Source organism: Mirounga angustirostris, unplaced genomic scaffold, assembly GCF_029215605.1.
Source record: "Mirounga angustirostris isolate CCGP_5_RB_7025 unplaced genomic scaffold, mMirAng1.0.hap1 SCAF_2, whole genome shotgun sequence".
Classification (NCBI taxonomy): Eukaryota; Metazoa; Chordata; class Mammalia; order Carnivora; family Phocidae; genus Mirounga; species Mirounga angustirostris.
In genome coordinates, this window is record NW_026991710.1 from 142928743 (window position 1) to 142949499 (window position 20757).

Below are 20757 nucleotides of genomic sequence, written 5' to 3' on the forward strand. Positions count from 1 at the left end.
TAAATGTATGAGCTGATGTATACAAATTGATGAAAATAGTACCTGGCACACAGAACTGAATAAAATGAGGAGCATCTTTGGATGTTTTGATAAAAGAAAACAATGTTTGCAAATTTCCCAGGGGAAAATATTTTGAACTTAGAATTCCGTATCTAGTCATTCAATCCATTAAGAGGGCAGAAAGACAGTATCACCAGACATTAGAGAAGTCAGAAATGTCACCAACCACCTATCCTAAACGATAATTTTATTTAAAGAGATGATAACAGAAAATTAGCCGGGGCGGGGGGGTGGATTAAGCATATGACAGTCAAGAAACAGTGAAACTACATATGATCCAGAAAAATTAAAGGAAGCTATAAAGAAAAATAGGAGGATCCATGATACTTTGAATTTAGAAAAGTATCAATTTCAAACAGTATCTAAATGATAACTACATTTCCAAGCCAAACATATAGATTGCTTCTACAATGAATAACATAATAAATAATTTTATAACTTGTTTACTTGGCTTTCCATTTTTGATTCAGCTAGAAACAAATCACAAGAATTAAAGTTTTAAAATATTGTAAACTATGATAAACCTTGACAATATAAAAATAATGTAATAACCAAATTGGGAGATTCAGAAAGGGATGAATAGAAGAAAAAGAAGAGTGTATATTAAGTCCCTTGTTTTTCATAGAAGAAAGCCCAGAGATAGCATCTAAAGATAATACATCAAAAATTAAGGGTTTCTGCAATCAAGAAGTTAAATTGCCTTTCTTATATAGGTACTGAACCAATGGGGTACCAAATACTATAAATGGAGAAATTTTATTTATATTTCTATTACAATTTCTAATGAATTAATAGATATTGCTATTTTGAGATGATAGCACAACAAAAATACAGGCAAATATCTACTTCCATGTAGAACTACACCATTCTTGAAATACTCCAATCAAAAAAAATTTTTTAACTTTAATTTGATCAAAACTCTAGTAGCAACAAGTAATTAACAAGACATTTATAAGCTAGAGGAACCTGTTAAGTGATACCAGGAAGACTAAGAGAATCTCTACAAGATGGAAAAAGAGAAAGGGAAAGGGAAGGGAAAAGGAAGGGAAAGGACCCCAATTTATTAATAAATAAATTACAAGAGGAAAAAAGAGATTAAGACAAACTTAAAGACATATCACCCAATCATAGTAGTGCCAGAACTCTATTTGGATTCTGATTTAAACAATCTTTAAAAGGAAGAAGAGAAGGGTAAAAAAGAGAAATCATAGATTATTGGAGTAGATACAGTCCAATTCAGAGAATAAGGCCCAGGGAATGATGCAACCACTTGATAGAAAGACTCAAGTTCCTGAAACACTGTCTGGAGAAGAGCAGACCAGCAATGGACAGAATTCTAGACAGCCTTCAGAACTCCAGCCACCCAGGTGCATTGCCCTGTACAATATCCTCCCCTTGAGTGTGGTTAGGATCAGTGTATTGAATGGGATAGTCTCTCCCATGATTAGGTCTCATTATGTAAGACTCTAACATAGCAGAAGACAGATTCTCCTTCTAGCTTTGAAGACAAAAGCTGCCACAGCCAAGAGCCAATTTATTAAACAGGGAACCTCAGCAGGAGGGGAAGAATGAAGGGGGGGAAATCGGAGGGGTAGACGAACCATGAGAGACAATGGACTCTGAAAAACAAACTGAGGGTTCTAGAGGGGAGGGGGGTGGGAGGATGGGTTAGCCTGGTGATGGGTATTGAGGAGGGCACATACAGCATGGAGCACTGGGTGTTATGCACAAACAATGAATCATGGAACACTACATCTAAAACTAATGATGTAATGTATGGGGATTAACATAAGAATAAAAAATTAAAAAAAAAAAAAAGAAAACAGGGAACCTTCATTTCAGTAGGATGAGATGCTGAGTAAAAGGATTCCATTAATCGGTGCCTGGACTTCTGATTCGTGGAAACTTAAAAATAATAAATTTTTATTAACTTATGCCACTAAATTTGCAATAATAGGTTATGCAGCACTAGAAAACTAATGCATGCCCCTTCACCATGAATACATTCTTTTAACTGCTTTTAAGAAATAAATTATTGCATGAAGCCACTGAAATGTAGGGGTACGTAGGAATCTGCGAGATACTAAAATGCAGATTCCAGTTCTGCAAGTTTGTAGTTGGGCATAGGATTCTGCGTGGAGTAGGAAGCTGCTTGCTGCTGTCAACGTCTAGATTTTATTGTCCGTGCTCAGCTCTGACCTCTCTTAGTCTCTCCTCAAGGCCCCAGATCCCCAGCACCCTTTCTTTCAAGAGGACCCCTTAAATGCTGAACACTCGGCCCTCTCCAGACTTTAGACCCCGGCGCTCCTCACCAGCATCTCTTTCCTTGCCTCTCCCCAAGCCTTGCCTCCCGCGGCCAACGAAGAGATCCGTCCACCACCACCCTTTCCGGGGGGCGTGGTGGCGCCCGCAGCAACCCGCACCACCAGCCCCGCGCGCCCAGAAAGGCTCCCGGGCCGCCTCCCGCTCCGACCAGAGAGCTTGAACCCGCGCGGGACATCTCCACTCCAAGTCTCTCCCTTAGTTGTACCTGTCCTCTCGGAGCCCGCTCCGCACACCCAGCCCCCGCTCCCCGCTCCCCGCCCCCAGCTGGGGTCCTGCGTCCGAGCACCTCCCACTCCCCACCCCAGACCTCCCGCGGAGTCGGGCCCCGACCTGCTGCGCCTGAGGCGCCGCTGACGGGCGCCTGCCGCCCGCCGGGGAGAAGAGACCCAGAGGGGACGAACCTGGAGCGCGAGAGGAAGCTGGGCGGAGGGTCTGAACCCGGGCTTCTGACTAGCGGAGCCGCCGCAGCCAGTCTTTTATACCCTGGAAGGGAGTTTTGGTTTCATTTCTCCTCCCAGGGACGTCTCAGTTTCGTTTTCCTTCTGGAAGTAGGTAAGACAGTTTTCCAGAAAAGTGAGTTTTAGCCTCCTGCTCTTCAATCCGAACCTTAAGAGATAGCAAGAACAATAATAGCTTTGGAATTTGGACATAAGATAGAGGAAAGTGAGGCAGAGACATCTGGGACCTCTAAACATAAAATCAAGAAGAGCTGTTTAGAAATAGATGAAATGTAAGGGTGTGGAATCTGAAGTTCTGCCGTGAGAGGTGGAGTCTTGCAGTTCCATCTTAAGGCAAAAAGAAAAACAAAAACAGTATAGAAGAATACATGAACTCGGAGTTTCCATTATGAGAAGCTAATGATTACTGTTCTGTGTGAACTGTATTTGGAGCTTTCCTGGGTCAAGAAACACCATTAAAAATTAAATTGAAAATGCAACATGCTCACGTTTATTTCTGCCTGAATGTTATTTTCACTAAATATCTGCCTGTTGATATCTGCAGTTTGGGTTTTGACACTAGCCTCTCTTTCTTTTTAGTCTCTTAGTGTGCTTAATTTCATGTGCAAATATATTGGAATTCTAGGAGGAGGCAAGCAGAGGTGGCAGTGGATTTGGGTAATCTTAGCAACAGGAAGCCACAACTGCTTTGTCTTCAAGGAGAGTAAAGAACAGATGTGCAGACACTGTTCCACAGAGAAAACAGAACAGACAGAGCAGTGAATGACATATTTTCTGGTCATAAATTGGAGAGTCAAGATGTTAAAGAAAAAGGTAGGGATGGAGAGGGTGAGCATTTCTCACATCCATCAGGTGTCCATTCATTCATTCACTTAATTGCAAATTTGTGATGGTGTTTGTTGATGATGAAACTGAGAAAGAAAATTTAAAAGTTTGGAACTTGACACATGACTGGTCTAAAGTTATACTATATTCATATTTGTCCTTCACTAACATCTCTAATAATAGTAATATAATACTCTTCCTTCCTCCTGCCAAGAAGCCAGTGTTCTAATTCCTATAACCTGTGAACATGCTAAATTCTCTAGCAAAAGGTACTTTGCAAAATAAACTAAATAAAGGATTGTGAGTTGAGGAATTATGCAGAATAAACCTGGTGGGCTCAAAGGGTCCTTAAAAGAGGGAGTCAGGAGCAAAGTGTCAGAGAAGGCAAAGTGATAGCTCTACACTGCTGGCTTTGAAGATGGAAGAAGGGCCCACAGTTTAAGAAGTCAGGTGATCTCTAGAAGCTGGGTAAAGGCAAGGAAATAGATTCTCTTGTTGAGCCTCTAGAAGGAACCAGTGCTATCGACACCTTGACTTTAACTTCATGAGACTGATTCTGGACTCTGACCTTCAGAACTGTGAGACTAAATTGTGTTGTGTCAAGCCACTGAGTTTGTTCTAATCTGTTACAGCACCAATAGGAAACTGATACACTATTGTAAACTCATATAATAAGAAACTGATAGCAAAAAAAAAAGAAAGAGCAAGAGAGAGAGAAGAAGAAAGAAAGAAAGAGAGAAAGAGAAAAGAAAGAAGAAAGAAAAAAGACAGAAAAAGAAAAGAGAAAGAAAGAGAAAGAAGAAAGAAGAAAGAAAGAAAGAAAGAAAGAGAGAGAGAGAGAAAGAAAAAGAAAGAAAAAAGAAAAAGAAAGAAAACATATTTTGCTAGGAGCAGAAATAATGGATTTTGTTTTAAGAGGCAGCATTAACTGAGGAGGCTACTGTGTGCTAAGCAATATGCTAATATCTTTATATTTATTCTTACATTAATTCTCACAACAATTTCATGAGCTGTGTACTATTTTGTCATTTTATAGATGAAATAAATAATCCTTAGAGGGATAACACAGCTAGTAAATGGTGCCAAGATTTAAAATCTGGTCTAACCAAAAGGTCTACCTACAGTCTTCTCCATTACATGATCTCAGACAAATTCTTCACATTCTACAGCTGAAAGCCTTTCACTAATAGACAAATGATTTCATTTTGCTTTCTGTTTTGGTTAAATTATTGAGATAAGTTTTTTAGTGTACATAATATTTTATGATTGTTTTGATTTTTATTGACTTTAAATTTATCAAGTGAAAACTCAGTAAATCATGACCCAATCATTTTCAATTTTCCACCCCTCTGTATTTAGACAACACACAAAAACTCCAGTTTTTCTTTTCCACTTCAACAACCTACTGACACCTACTCCCATGCACACCCTGGATTTTGTCCAGAATCGTAATCATCACAGAATCACAAACTACATTTCTACTTTTCAGACCCCTCCCTTTTACTTCCTGCATTTAAGCTTTTGAGACTCCTGAACTTTTGTCTTATCAGGATGACCCTGTAAGTAAACATTTCAACCTTCCCCTGAGTAACATGTACAACCGCTTGAGCTTATTGATTTTCCTCTACACTTGTGCCTGCAATTGAATAATCTGGAATAATTCGAAAATTTGTTTGTTTCTGGATACTGAAGAAAATGACCAAGTTTGTACCCCATCAAACTGTTCACAAACACAGCTGATGTCTTTTACTTTTACCCCCAAGCCTTTTGCCTATTTTACAATGATGGTTACAATCATATAGCACTTTATATTCTCCTCAAGTTCTTTCTGATGACAGAGTATCTCTTTTTTTCGATTCTCTCTCAACCTTAGGATAATTCCATATACCATCCCAGCTTAGAGTCTGAGAAGAATACACCAGGCACCACCCATACCCAACATAACTAACCCTCTATGATCTGGATTTGGTTCCCTCCTCAAGCATCTCAGTCCATTTTTCTTCAGACTGATGTACCCACAACTTCACCCAATCAACTAAAATGTACTGTTCATTCCACTAATAGACTCAGGTCTATTTTAAAATAGTAACAAAAATGATCTCCTGCTCCATCTCATACCTTCCCTTTTTGGCACAGTACCCTTTAGTGATGTACACTTTAGTGGTCTATACTTCACCCTCTTCCAAATCCTCAGGCCCCTTTAGTCCAGATGTGCTCTGAAATTGCTGTCAAAGATCACCAATGATGATCCAATCATTGAGAAATCTAAAGCTAAACAATGCTTGCTTAATCCCATTTACTTCTCTCTCTCTCTCTGAAATACTTGAAAGATTTTTAACCAAGCTCTCTTTTCCATAGAGCCTCTTTTCTTTTAGTTTACAGTATTCTTCAAATCTCTTTCTCTTCCTACCTTCTCTATCAAAATTGGTGGAATTATCACCTAACAACTGTTCAAGTGAGAAGCCTGGGAATCATTGCTGCATCTTCACCTTCCTCAAATCTTAGTGAACTGGAACCCTGCTAACACTTACAGAATCTGAGATTTCTTCTCTCTCTCATTTTCCAAAGGCTAGAATAAGCAACACCATTTCTCATCTGGGTAACTGGAAGAGCCTATTTCCTTCCTGACTCTTGTCTGTCCCTCCGTTAAATAATTTTGCTGGCTGGGGCACCTGAGTGGCTCAGTCAGTTAAGCATCTGACTCGATTTTGGCTCAGGTCATGATCTCAGGGTCTTGAGATCAAGCCCCCACATCAGGTTCTGTGCTGAGCATAGAGTCTGCTTGAGGCTCTCTCTCTCCCTCTCCCTCTGCCCCCTGCCACACTCTCTCTCTCTCAAATAAATAAATCTTAAAAAGGGGATAAATAAATAAAATAATTTTGCTGGCTGACAAGGAAGTGAATCTGTTATGCAAGTGCAGCTATTCTGGCTGATAAAGGAACTATCCAAGTAGGGAACCCTTCTCACCAGATATGGCCACAAGAGAGGAGATACGTCCCAGGGGCAGAACTCATGGAGCCCGGGGAGGTACAAAGAAGTCAAGATAGTGATGAGGTTCAGGACATGATGCACAAAGATATGGCACCCTGGCATACTGAATATGTTAGCTGAAAGAGTTAAGAGCACAGTAGAAGCAAGCAGATCACTCTGACCTCCCCCACACCCCTCTTCCCTGAAAGCAGGAGATAAATCTCCTGTGAAAGGTACTTTCCCCCATCTCCCAGTACCAGGAAGAAAGAAGATATCCTTATTATCAGACACAAGAAATTTAGGGCCAGAAAGGCTGTATAACCAACTTTGTTATTTTTTCACCATTTATTACCCATAGCCCAAACACCTTTGACTTGTCAATTCTTGACATATTTATTGTTTGTTTGTCTAAAATGTATAAAAGCTTCCTGCTCTGGTCCCTTCTTTGGGTCTTTATACTCTTGTGAAGGTTTCCATGTACATGTAAAAATTCAGTAAGATTTGTATGCTTCCCTCCTGTTAATCTGTCTTATGTCAGTTTAATTCTTAGGCGCAGCCAGAGACCCAAAGAGGGTAGAAGAGAATTTTTCCTCCCTTACAACAACACATGAAAATTTAGGCCTTACAATAAAATGCCTTGACATCAATTGAAGCTGTGGTGATGACTGAGACTTTAAGGAAAAGGAGAAATGCATCCCTAGGAAGCAAAGTAGGTACCTGACCATGAGGGAGAAAACCAAACAGAGAGGTGATTGTTGAAAACATAAATTTTAGAGGTGCCCCTCTTTATGGCCAACAAAGGCAGCTGAGGAATCTGTGTGGCACTGATGGAGGGAGCGCATGTCCCCAGGAGGTATGAATTTAGTTTAATAAATGACTGTGGCAAAGGACCCCACTGGGAAATCCATTTGCTACTGTTTCATTAAATAAGAGCTCTTTGAAGAGTTCATTGGGCTTCTGAATTAAACCAATTAAATTGACTGCAAATGGCATATAAGGAAGGTAGAAGTTCCATTGAATGTTTTTTTAAAGAGCCCAGCACTATGCTTTCTAAGAAGTGAAATGAGTCTTCACTCACTATCAGTAATGTCTGGAACTCCAAATGTATAATGAATGTTCTATTGAGGTGTTGTATTGTGGCTTTAGTATATGCAGAGATACCTGTTACATTAATTTATATTTTGGGTATCTGTGAAGCAAGAGATTTCCGGAGTTCTCTACCAAAGGGAGAAACTCTTAGGTCACCACCCAAGAATATGTAAAAATGTATAGCTGGGGCCAGTTATTACTCTGAGCATCCATGATGAGATAACTGTCTAAAGTTTGGCCAATTATGCTGACTCTTGGGTCTTCTCCTTTAGCAGCGACAACTTGGTTAAGACATGGGAAAGCAGCAGCACTCCACTGAGCTCCATCACATACAGTAGGGGAGTCCCTCTATAAAACCTGCAAATTCCCAATTCTGTTCACTCAATTTTGTTCTCCAGGTAGCCAGCGTGTCTGGGATAGGGGCGACCTCCTCCAATACAATGGCATCTGGCAAGGGATTAAGAAAAAGAGATAAGGAGGACTTGTAAAAGGGGGATGTGCCAGAAAGCCCATGTTTGGCTCCATCCTATAGCAAGGAGGCCTTGGTTGCAATTGCAAGCTTGTGAGGTATTGCTTCCATGACCCAAAGCATAATGGGCAACTGAGTACACAAGGTCATATGCTCAGGGTCTATAAAAGTCTCTATTTCCAGAAGATCCCAGTGTGTAGCCAGTGAATGCCACTCTAATAGTATATAGTACAGAGCTAAGGAAGGGCAGTATTTTGTATCAGAAGTCCATGGGCAACTTATGGACATAGGTGGCCCAAAGACTCTGGGAGTCATAAGAGGAGATTGTTAAAGCATCTACAGTAGGGTTCTCTGAAGACACTTATGAGGGTGCCTCCTGATCTCAATTTAGACAGATTTCATAACATTCTGTTGGAGGGGACCCCATTTAAGGTGGACTGACTTGCAAGTTAAAGTATCGGTGAGATTTAAAAAATAAATAAATACAGAATATGCTGTCTCCAGACCCCCCAAAAAACTAAAAGTTGTTAGACTTGTATTAATATTGTAGGTGCAAAGAGGGACAATAGCTGGGTCATGACATTGCCTGAGATAGAGCTGCCCTCAAAGTTCACAAAATAATTTTCAAGAATTTCATCTGGGTAGCAGGACCTTGCACTATGTGTGGAGCAGTCGCCTATCCCCTTTTTTGTAAAGCACACTGTTAGTATTTGTATGTCCTGAATGAGCATTTCAAATGAATAAATTAATCTCCTCATAGCTGGACATAGTTAAGATCTTACCTTCAAAGATTGCGTGCAATGGCAAGGTTGCTGAGGCACCCCATGGGTAGCCTGGTAGAGGTGTATTGAGACTGAGAGGCTTTTGAAATAGGCACTGAACAGACCATAATTAACTATTTCTATAATGCCAAATTATTTAGTGGCTGCTGATTGGATGGAAGCAGTAATTTTAACAATACTGAGTATTGGGTATGAGGGCCTTAATGAGGTGGACCTTAATGCTGTGGACCTCACTAAAGCTGTAGTGACCCACCGTGAGGAGCCATTCCTTCTTTTCAGGATTAGGAACATGCCAAACTAGGCTGTTAAATGGAGAAGCAGTGAGGATGATCATTCCTTCATTCATTAGGTCACATATAATTATGTCTTATGCTTAAATTCCTGAGAATTATTTGTCAAGGGTATAGCAATTTAATACTATATTGTTTTGTTTTTAATTTTTTCTCTGATAATGATGTGATTGTTGTTTCTGAAGCTTACCTGACATGTGGCTTTGTAAGAAATTTCAATATTATTTTTCCAGATATAATAGATTTTTTTTTAAAGTCAAGATTGTTGCATGCTTTCTTAAAATCGTAATGCCAGCATCTTTCATTACAAAGAGAATTCATTCTCTACTATATTTGTTTAGGTTTGAATTGTGTGATCATACCCTCGATGTTAAATTTACAAATCATAAATAAACATATCGTATTAATAAATTCATATGTATACCTATGGAAAGACAGTCATGTCAACAATAATTTATTTGCCTCTTTATTCTACAGAAACAAAACATTCCAACAAAATCAGAGATGCAGGTATGAAATTAAAATGAGCTTACTGGGTCTGTGATATTTCTGCCATAGGCTTTTTCAACACCTGTTGATGAGTCGATGAGAGGAAACACGGGGCTGAAGATATGCCAGCTCTGTAGAAATTCTTTCCCAAAATAGTGGTGAGCAAATTGTTAGTTCAACAGAAGTAGACAATGAACATACCTCAGGATTTTGTGTGGTAGAGCAACTGTCTTCAATGATTGGAATTTTTTTAATATGGGATTCCTTCTTTGGTCCAACAGCTGATTTCCTCCTTTACCATATTTTTCCTTCCTTTCCGTTTTCCCAAGGATTGACAGCCACATCCTTCCACATTAGACTTTCTTTGGTAAACAGCTCCATAAATTGTTTTACAGCTGTCCCTAGTTGTCTGACAGTGACAACTCTACTTGCAAGTTTGATATTTCCTTGCTAAGTAACTCCATGAGGCACGTACAATGCAAATTTTAAGAGAAAATGAAGCCTATTAGTTTTTATTTAGATCAAATAAGTTTGAAAGCCATTTTTAAATAGTCAATTCCTTTGGTAGATTTGCCTTTCTCCTCTAGTGAAGAAAAAAAAATCAAAATGCTTCATCCAGTCAAGCCTTTGTTTCTCTTTATATCAACTCAATTTAAAACATTAAAATCAGCCATAAAAAAGTCTACGTTTTTAATAATGTGTTCATATTGTAAGTACATGTGATTTTCTTCTTCTTCTTTCCATTAGTATTCTATGAGTTCTTTCTATGCTATTATAAACATTTCATAAATATCACTTTCTATGACCACTTTAAAATTCCATGAGTTTATTTAACCATTCCATAAATGAGAGATTTAGGTTGTTACCCATTTTTGCTATTATAAATAATGTTGGGATAAACATGATATCATATAGGTCCTCAAAATAGAGTAGGGTGGGATGAATCAAAGGATATAAACTTTTAAAAGTGGGAACACTTAAAGTTTACAGAAGCTAATCTCTTTATAAAAGGATCTAGGGGCATCTGGGTGGCTCAGTTGGTTAAACGACTGCCTTTGGTTTGGGTCATGATCTTGGAGTCCCAAGATTGAGTCCCATATCAGGCTCCCTGCTCGGCGGGGAGTCTGCTTCTCCTTCTGACCTTCCCCCCTCTCATGCTCTCTCTCTCTCTCAAATAAATAAAATAAAATCTTTTTTAAAAAAGGATCTAAAGATTTGCAATTCCACAGACAAAAACTGGCATAGGGTAGAGGACATTTTCTTTCAGGGGTTTAAAATCAATGAGGGTCATTTTTAATGCTCTAGATAAAAACATACTAAGTTCATGTGAATTGCTTTAAGCCTCTAAGTTTTAGAGTAATTTGTTATCCAGCAAGACACAGATATACATTTTGATTTAGGATTTTAGACATGAAGCACAACCAAGTGTGGCTACAGAACCAAGGGGTTGAAGATAAATAGAGGTGAACATCAGCAGATATAAGCAGGCCAAACAATAAATATGAGGCAATATGCCAAAGGTGTGGAATAAATAGACAAATGGGTATTGATGTCACCCAAGATAATGCAGGTCTTAGTGTGAGGAAAAGAATTAAGAGCCCAACTGGATCCAAAATCTTAATTAAATAAGATAGAGTGGATGATGATCAACTCAAAAGACAAGAGCTTCAAAAAAGCAGGGCTTTAAAAAAAAAAAGATTTTATTTATTAGAGAGAGCATGGGGTTGAGGGGAGGAGGGCAGAGGGAGAGGAAAAGCAGACATCCCACTGAACAGGAAGCCCAGTGATGGTGAGCCATAGGCAGCCACTTAACCAACTGAGCCACCCAGGCACCCTCAAAGCAGGGCTTTTTATAAGAAGTAATCATTTGGAAACTGTACTGGGGCCCACCAAAAAGGCCACTGATCTCACTTCCCAACCTCAAATGCACATGGAAATGGGCTCTGGTGGTAAATGTGAAAGTGCATGGGAAACTTGCTTCAACCATAATACCTTCAGTGAGATATGATGAGACCAAATTCAGATCAAGAAAGAGAGACCAGAAAGAGTTTGATAGTTTTGCTATTCACAGATCCCTGAGTAAAGCATACTGTGCAGATCCCTGAGTAAAGCATACTGTGCATACTTCCACTCAAAGGAAGCACCAGTTAAGAGGTAGAAGAAGAGGGAGAACTGTGGGCAAGCATTTTTTTAATTTATTTTTTACTGAGGTATAACTACTTACACAACTTAATATCAAAAAAACAAACAATATGGTTTAAAAATGAGCAAAGGACTTGAATAGACATTTTTCCAAAGAAGATATAGAGATGGCCAAAAGACACATAAAAAGATGCCCAACATCACTAATCAGGGAAATGCAAATCAAAACCACCATGAGATATCATTTCACACCTGTCAGATTAGCTATTATAAAAAAGACAAAAAGTAACAAGTGTTGGCAAGGATGTGGAGAAAAGGGAACCCCCATACACTATTGGTGGGAATGTACATTGGCACAGCCACTATGGAAAACAGTATGGAGGTTCGTCAAAAAATTAAAAATAGAAATGCCATACAATCCAGCAATTCCACTTCTGGGTTTTTATCCAAAGAAGACAAAACTCCAATTCAAAGAGATATGCATCCCTATATTCATTGCAGCATTTTTTACAATAGCCAAGATATGGAAGCAACCCAAGTGTCCATCAATAGATGAAGGGATAAAAAAGATGTGACAAGCATATTTATTGTGCTTTCCCTGGGAAGGAATTGGTGAGGCAGGGTAAGCAGCCTTAGGATTGGTTGATTTGAATAATTTCAAATTAGTGGGCTCTGAGGCACAAGGACTATTTCTGGTTGTCTGGTACTGAGCTCTAGGGTGATTAGGGTGGGTATAGTGGCCTAGAGTGTGAAAGCCCTATATCAGAGGTGGTTGGGGGTGTAGACTTAAAGGACTGCTCAAGAAGGGGAACGAACCAGCTTCTAGTCAGGACCTCAAAACTGGGTCAAAAAAACATTTTAAAAACTTTATTACAAAACCTTATTACTTTCCATGCACTATTCCATCCTTAATAAATCAGTGGAACCTTATTATAATAACTTGAGTTTTCGCCAAACTACTTTGTGTAAATTTTCTAATTAAAGAAATTTTGCATTTCATGTTCTTATAATACTTTTATAACAAGTATGTTTTTCTTCATTATGGATAGACAAAAGAAATGTCATATATCTTTTTGAATGAAAGAATGTCCAGCTCTACGACCTCTCTCAGAAGCATAAGCTTTTTCTTCCTTTTCTCCTTCTCTCCTCCTTCTCTTCTTCCTTCCTCCCCTTCTCCTCCTTCTTCTGGATTTCTTCCTTCCATGGCATTACATCAGGATTTAGGAATTAGGTATTCTAAAGAAATGTGGGATAGGTCTCCCTCTGGTTAGTCCGGCATCCTCACCACTGAGATTCATTGTGAGATTTATTGCTCCAGCCCCCATGGCTGTTAAAAAGTAAAGTCATCCAACCTATCACTGCAGCCCCCAAGGCCATGATTCTTAATGCTCAGTGCCCAAGAGTCTTCACTCAGACTCTGCTATAAAAGGGTTCTTTTCCTACCATGTATGAGTACCATGGCCAATCACAGAGCCCACCATCATTCTGTCCTTCTAGGTTCTGAGAACCCAACTCTCTCCCAGGCTGGAACCAGCATCTTACCCTAGAAACACCAGCAGATTATCCAACATGTTTGTTCCAAATCAATGTCACTTTGGGGGGGTAAAGGTTATACCTGCATTTGCAACTTTTTTATTCTTATGATTCAGAAATACAAAAAGTTGTGAATTTCCCTCTGGGATTAAAAGAATTCTAAATTTAAAAGACTTGGCTAGACTTCCTGGGAGATAGAAGGGGGAACTTATACTTTTTTATACATCTTGGAGGAAGGGGAACTTTTACATTCATTTGCAAATAGTCCACAGCAACAAAAAGAAAAGAGCATTATTTTATTGAGGAAAATATTAAAATGGGCACACATATCCTCAGCACACATTGAGATGGGGTTGTAAAGTTTACATGGGATTTCCAAAAGTTATATCCTGATATAGTTTAGTCTGGGGAGAAAAAGTGGAGGGACTCTGAACAACGTACTATTAATTCAACAATAAAACATTTAAAAACATTGATATGATTTATTATGATATGATATGATTTATTTTGTTATAGTTCTGTTAAGAAAAAATTAGCAATTAATTTTATTTGAAAATAATACATTGTACATATGGTATTATTCACCATTTACCTAGTTAATCCCTAACACAACACCACCATGATTTTTCAAATGTTAACATTTTTATATATTTAAATCATATCTTGTTTGAAGAAATAAAATTACAGGTACGGTTGAAGCTCTTATTTCCCCCTCTATAAATAATCCAATTCCCCAGACATATTCTAGTGATTCATCTGCTGTCTTCTGGGTTTGTGTTCTTAGATGGAAGCCTTTCTGGTTTATTTTTTGTGAAAAAAGTGGGGATGGGAAGGTGTACTCTATGTGCCCCTTAGACATTCTTTCAACCCTGTTTTCAGCTCCTGTCTCATTCCCACATATATCCATAGTTTGCCAATTAAAGTACTTACAAAGAAGTGCCTGATGCCTTCAATTTCTGGATTTCTCTGGGGCTCTGTAGACAACTCATTTGCTTCTCATCAGCATCTCTTTCCACAGGGCTTTAGGATTTCCCTTCTCTGCTCTCTGATTGATTGATTGATCAGTTGACTGATTTTCTGCTCTCTAATTAGACCACTGCTTCATCTATTTATCATTTCCAACAATTTTGTTGATTTCTGGAATCTTCTACTATCTCTTACTCCCAACTTTATCCTTATAGGTTTGTATTACTATATGTGGGGGTTTAGGAGGGAAAATCATGTGTTCAACCAGCCAAGCTCACCAAGAAACTCCTTTACATAAAAAATTCAAATGTGAGTATGAAGTATCATTTAAATAAAGAAAACCTCTGTAATTCAATTCTAAGTTAACATAACACAGAGTTTTTTTTAACACACAAATACCTTGGAGACACTGCAGGTTTAGTTTCAGACCACTACAATAAAGCAAATATTGCAATAAAATGAGTCAAATAATTTTTTTGTTTTCCTAGTACATAAAAAAGTTATGTTTACACTATGTTGTAGTGTATTAAGTGTGCAAGAGCATTATGTCTTAAAAAAACAAAGTATATGCTTTATTTTAAAAATACCTTATTGCTAAAAAATTGCTAACCATCCTCTGAGCTTTCAGTGAGTTGTAATATTTTTGCTGGTGGAGGGTCTTGCCTAGCATTGATGGCTGCTGACTAATCAGAGTGGTGGTTGTTGAAGGCTGAGGTAGTTGCAGCAGTTTCTTTAAAAAGAAACAACAACAATGAAGTTTCCTGCATCAATTGATTCTTCCTTTCATGAATGATTTCTTCCAAAATTGGGGTCAATCCTCTCAAACCTTGCTGCTGCTTTATGAACTAAACTTATGAAATATTATAAATTCTTTGTTGTCATTTCAACAATCTTCATAGCATCTTCACCAGGAGTAGATTCCTTCTCAAGAAACTACCTTCTTTGTTCATACATAATAAGCAACTCCTCATCTCCTCAGGTTTTATTATGAGATTGCAACAATTTAGCCACATCTTAAGGCTCTACTTTTAATTCTAGTTCTCCTGCTTTTTCCACCACATCTGCAGTTACTTTCTCCACTGAAGTCTTGAAACCCTCAAAGTCATCCATAAGGGTTGGAATCTTCTTCCAAATTCCTGTGAATATTGACATTTTGACCTCTTTCCATTAATCATGAATATTCTTAATGGCATCTAAAATGGTGAATCATTTTCAAAAGGTTTTCAATTTACTTTGCCCAGATCTATCAGAGGAATCACTGTCTATGGCAGCTATCACCTTACCAAATGTACTTCTTAAGTAATAAGACTTGAGAGTCAAAAGGACTCCTTGATTCATAAACTGTAGAATGAATGTTGTGTTAGCAGGCATGAAAATAACATTAGTCTCACTGTCCATCTCCATCAGAGTTCTTAGGTGACCAGGTACATTATCAATGAGCAGTCATATTTTGAAAGCAATCTTTTTTCTGAATATTAGGTCTCAACAGTGGGATTAAAATATTCAGTGAGGGGCGCCTGGGTGGCTCAGTCGTTAAGCGTCTGCCTTCGGCTCAGGTCATGATCCCGGGGTCCTGGGATCGAGCCCCGCATCGGGCCCCCTGCTCAGCGGGGAGGCCTGCTTCTCCCTCTCCCACTCCCCCTGCTTGTGTTCCCTCTCTCGCTGTGTCTCTCTGTCAAATAAATAAAAAATAAAAATCTAAAAAAAAAAAAAAAATTCAGTGAACCATGCTGACAACAGATGTGCTATCATCCAGGCCTTATTATTCCATTTATAGAGCATAAGTAGAGTAGATTTAGTATAATTTAGTATAATTCTTAAGGGCCATTTTGAAATGGTTAATGAGCATTTGCTTCAACTTAACGTCACCAGCTGCATTAGCCCCTAACAACAGAATCAACCTGTGCTTTGAAGCTTTGCAGCCAGTGTTTATTTCTCCTCTCTAGCTAGGAAAGTCCTAGATGGCATCTTCTCCCAACAAAAGGCTATTTCATCTACATTGAAAATCTGTTTTTCAGTGTAGCCACCTTCATTATTTATCTGAGCTAGATCTTCTGGTTAACTAGCTGCAACTTCTACATCAGCATTTTGCTGCTTCACCTTGTGCTTTTATGTTATGGAGACAGCTTCTTTCCTTAAACCTCATGAACCAACCTCTGCTAGCTTCCAGCTTTTCTTCTACAGCCTCCTCACCTCTCCCAGCCTTCAGGGAATTGAAGAGTCAGGGTCTTGTTCAGGATTAAGTTTTGGCTTTAGTAAATAAATATTGTGGGACTCCTGGGTGGCTCAGTCGGTTAAGTGTCTGCCTTGGGCTCAGGTCATGATCCCAGAGTTCTGGGATCAGGTCCTGCATCAGGCTCCTTGCCCAGTGGGGTAGCCTGCTTCTCCCTTTGCCTGCCACTCTCCCTGCCTGTGTTTGCTCTCTCTCTCCCTCTCTCTCTCTCTCTGACAAATAAATAAATAAAATCTTTTTAAAAATAATATAAATAGGGCACCTGCGTGGCTCAGTCGTTAAGGGGCTGCCTTTGGCTCAGGTCATGATCCCAGGGTCCTGAGATCAAGTCCCACATTGGGCTCCCTGCTCAGCGGGAAGCCTGCTTCTCCCTCTCCCACTTCCCCTGCTTGTGTTCCTGCTCTCACCGTCTCTGTCTCTATCAAAGAAATAAATAAAATCTTAAAATAATAATAATAATAATATAAATAAATAAATACATACATACATACATACATACTGTGGCTGATTTGATCTTCTATCCAGACCACTAAAACTTCCTCCATGTCAACAATAAAGCTGTTTCACTTTCTTATCATTTGTATGTTCACTGAAGTAGTACCTTTAATTTCCTTCAAGAACTTTTTTCTTTGCATTCACAACTTGGATGTTCGGTTGAAGAGACCTAGCTTTGAGCCTATCTTGGCTTTGGACATGCCTTTCTCACTAAGCTTAATTGTTTCTAGGTTTTGTGGGGGTTTTTTCTTTATTTTTTTTTTATTTTATTATGTTATGTTAATCACCATACATTACATCATTAGTTTTTGATGTAGTGTTCCATGATTCATTGTTTGCATATAACACCCAGTGCTCCATTCAATACGTGCCCTCTTTAATACCCATCAGACACATGACTTTTCCTTTCATTTAAACACCTAAGGACCATTGTAGGGTTATTAATTTGCTTAATTTTGATATTGTTGTATCACAGAGAAAGGGAGAGCCAGAGAGAGAGAGAAAAAGAGAGATGGGGAATGGCTGATCAGTGAGACAGAACACACACACTTATTAAGTTTGCCATCTTATATGGGAAGGGTTCATGGTGCCCCAAAACAATTATAATAGTAACACCAAAGATCACTGGTCACAGATCACCATAACAAATATAATAATAATGAAAAAGTTTGAAATATTGCAAAGAATTACCAAAACGTGACACAGGGCGCTATCGGGAAAAATGGCACCAATAGACTGGCATGATCCAAGGTTGCTATAGCCCTTCAATTTGACCTTTTATATAGAATAATTTTTACATAGAATCTTAGAAAGCCAATTTAAAGGGTAAATAGTTTCCAAAAAAAATATGCAAGTTGGGTTTATCTACTCCTTCAATCATTGATTCTTTCAACAAACATTATTTGGATGCTGTTGATGTGCAGGCACTGAACTCAATGTAGCAAAATGGTTTCAGTTCCATGCCTCTATGATTCCTATTTCATCTTCTTGCTATAGACTATGTCCATAATATTCATTGTCATTGTATGATCATTTTTATGTAGATATGGGTAAAATGGGTAGCTATTTTTAAGTAGCTACTGAATTACCATTTTAAGATAATCTGCCACTTGAGTAAAATTTATATGCACATAGCAGTAGATTATAAGAGCATTCCTTGTAAGGGTCACTTTTTCTACTTGAAATTACCCATTGTACTTTTACTTGTTTAAGAACAGGTTAGAAGTTTAGAAGGGCAGCTGATGACTTACAGCTACAAGGTTATGAGGTATATGAGGCCAATAGAAATGATTTCAGGCTCATATTATTTTTTGACATTTGCTAAAATTGGCTAACTGCCTACTAGTATAATTTTACAAATTACTTATAAAAGACAAATTTCCACCAATATAAAACCATTAAAAATTTATTCAATCATTTTTTAAAAGAAATCAAAACCAATTATATGATAAATATCCTTTCCCATAATTTTATCTTTGTGGCTATGACTAAGAGTTTAAGAAAATAGCCCAAGAGGGCGCCTGGGTGGCTCAGTTGGTTAAGCGACTGCCTTCGGCTCAGGTCATGATCCTGGAGTCCCGGGATCGAGTCCCACATCGGGCTCCCTGCTCGGCAGGGAGTCTGCTTCTCCCTCTGACCTTCCCCCTCTCATGTGCTCTCTCTCTCACTCTCTCAAATAAATGAATAAATAAAATCTTTAAAAAAAAATAAAAAAAAGAAAAAAAAAAAAAAAAAAAAAAAAAAGAAAATAGCCCAAGAAATTAAAGAAAGAGCTCTACTGTTCAGCTGACTTATCCAGAATGATAAAATTAAGTACTACTCATCAAATTATTGGCAATTATAGACAAGAGCTGAGAGATTTATTTGGCCAACCAGCTAATATATTATTCATATTTTCTAGAAACTCAAAACAATCAAACAATTGTTTTTTGGAAAATTTGAAAAAGAAGAAATTTTCTCTGCAGAAAACTTTACTTAAAAATATTGTATCAAATACAAATTTAAATAACCACCTTATAAATTAAACAGGAATGCCTTGGTTGCAAATGACAGAAGCCCTGCTCAAAGTAGGTTAGACATAAAAGGAAAATTTATTAAGATTCTGCAGTGTCTCACAGAATCCAGGGACTGGAATTTATCTACGCTTCAAGAGCAAATAGTACCATTTTCCCACTAGCAAATATATCAGACTATCAGCATCAGTACCTAAGACACTGTTACAAAGAGTAAAATATTTTCATTCCTATTCGTACCTAAACTCTCTCAATGGCCAGGGACATTGCTCCTGGAATCATCCCCTCTCTCCTGTTGTGACAGATTGAATAATGAGCCCTAAATGTGTCCATGTCTTAATCCCTAGAAATTGTGAATATTGTCTTATATGGTAAAAGTGACTTCCCAGATGTAATTGCATTAAACTCTTAATACAAAGAAATTATCCTGGGTTATCTAGGTGAACCCTAAATACAATCAGAGTATCCTTATAAGAGGGAAACAGAGAAAGATTTGACTTCAGAAGAAGGTGATGTGACCACCTCTGCTTCAGAAGAAACAGAGAAAGATTTGAAGATGGTACACTGCTGGCTTTGAAGATGGAAACAGGGGCCATGAGCCAAGGAATGCAAGGAAAGCAACTAAAAAGCTGGAAAATGCAAGGAAACACTTGCCCTTAGAGTTCAGAGACAGCAGAGCTAGCTGGCACCTTGATTTGGACTCAGTGTTACTCATTTCAGACAACTGGCCTCCAGAATTATAAAACACATTCTGTTGTTTTAAGCCACCAAACTTGGGGTGAGTTGTTATAGCTGCCATAGTAAACTAATACCCTGTGCTTCATTGATTTCTCCCTCTAATCTAATAAGTAACTAATAAATTAACAGCATTCAAACATGTTGTTAATTTTGCCATTAAAAAAATATTCACTTAATCTCATAAATGACCCTATTATGGATCGAATGTGTCCCCCCAAATTCATATGTTGAAATCTTACCTCCCTCAATGTGATCTGGTGTTAGGAGGTAGGGCCTTTGGGAATTAATTAGAATCAAATGAGGTCATGAAGGGGGAGCCCTCATGAATAGGATTAGTGTTCTTATATAGAGAGAGCTTGCTTCTTCACTCTGCTCTCCGCTATTTGAGGATATAAGAAGTCAGCAGTCTGTAAACCAGAAGAGAGCTCTCACCAGAACCCAAGCATGCTGACGCCTAGCTCTAGGACTTCAAGCCTCCAGAACTGTGAGAAATAAATTTCTGTGGCTTATAAGCCACCCAATCTATGGTACTTTGTTATAGTATCCCAAACAGACTAAGACAGACGCCAAATATCACTCCATATCTCTGCTTCCTTTTATGTAGAAGCCGAAAGTTGTCTTTATTTGCCTTCTCTACTCCCTTGCTTCTAGTCTCTCCTTAACTTCATCACACTTCTTTCTTGATCATTCTCTTATTAAACTGTTTATCAAGGGAAACAACCTCCACTTGCTAAATCCATCCTCATCCTACTCAAAGGTCTACATGGTTGATTATTCCCTCCTTCTGAAACACTTTCTTCACTTGACAGAGGACATCACCCTCTCCTCATTTCTCTCCCACCTCACTGCCACCCCTTAGTCACTATTTCCAGGTCCTCCAC

General features: G+C 38.4%; 1 protein-coding gene across 23 annotated transcripts in view; it reads right to left on the reverse strand.

Moving 5' to 3' along the window:
* DDX60 (DExD/H-box helicase 60) overlaps positions 1-2897 on the reverse strand; it is a 202919-nt gene extending 200022 nt beyond the window's left edge. For 18 of the 23 annotated variants that reach the window (XR_010409612.1, XR_010409627.1, XR_010409613.1 and 15 more), the window contains exon 1: positions 2787-2862. The gene's annotated coding sequence lies outside the window, so the exon portion shown is untranslated. Of the gene's footprint in view, positions 1-1891; positions 1966-2786 lie in introns of all 23 variants that reach the window. The other 5 variants (XM_064585257.1, XM_064585250.1, XM_064585251.1 and 2 more) reach the window with 4 other exon arrangements.
* Between the last annotated feature and the right edge of the window lie 17860 nt (positions 2898-20757).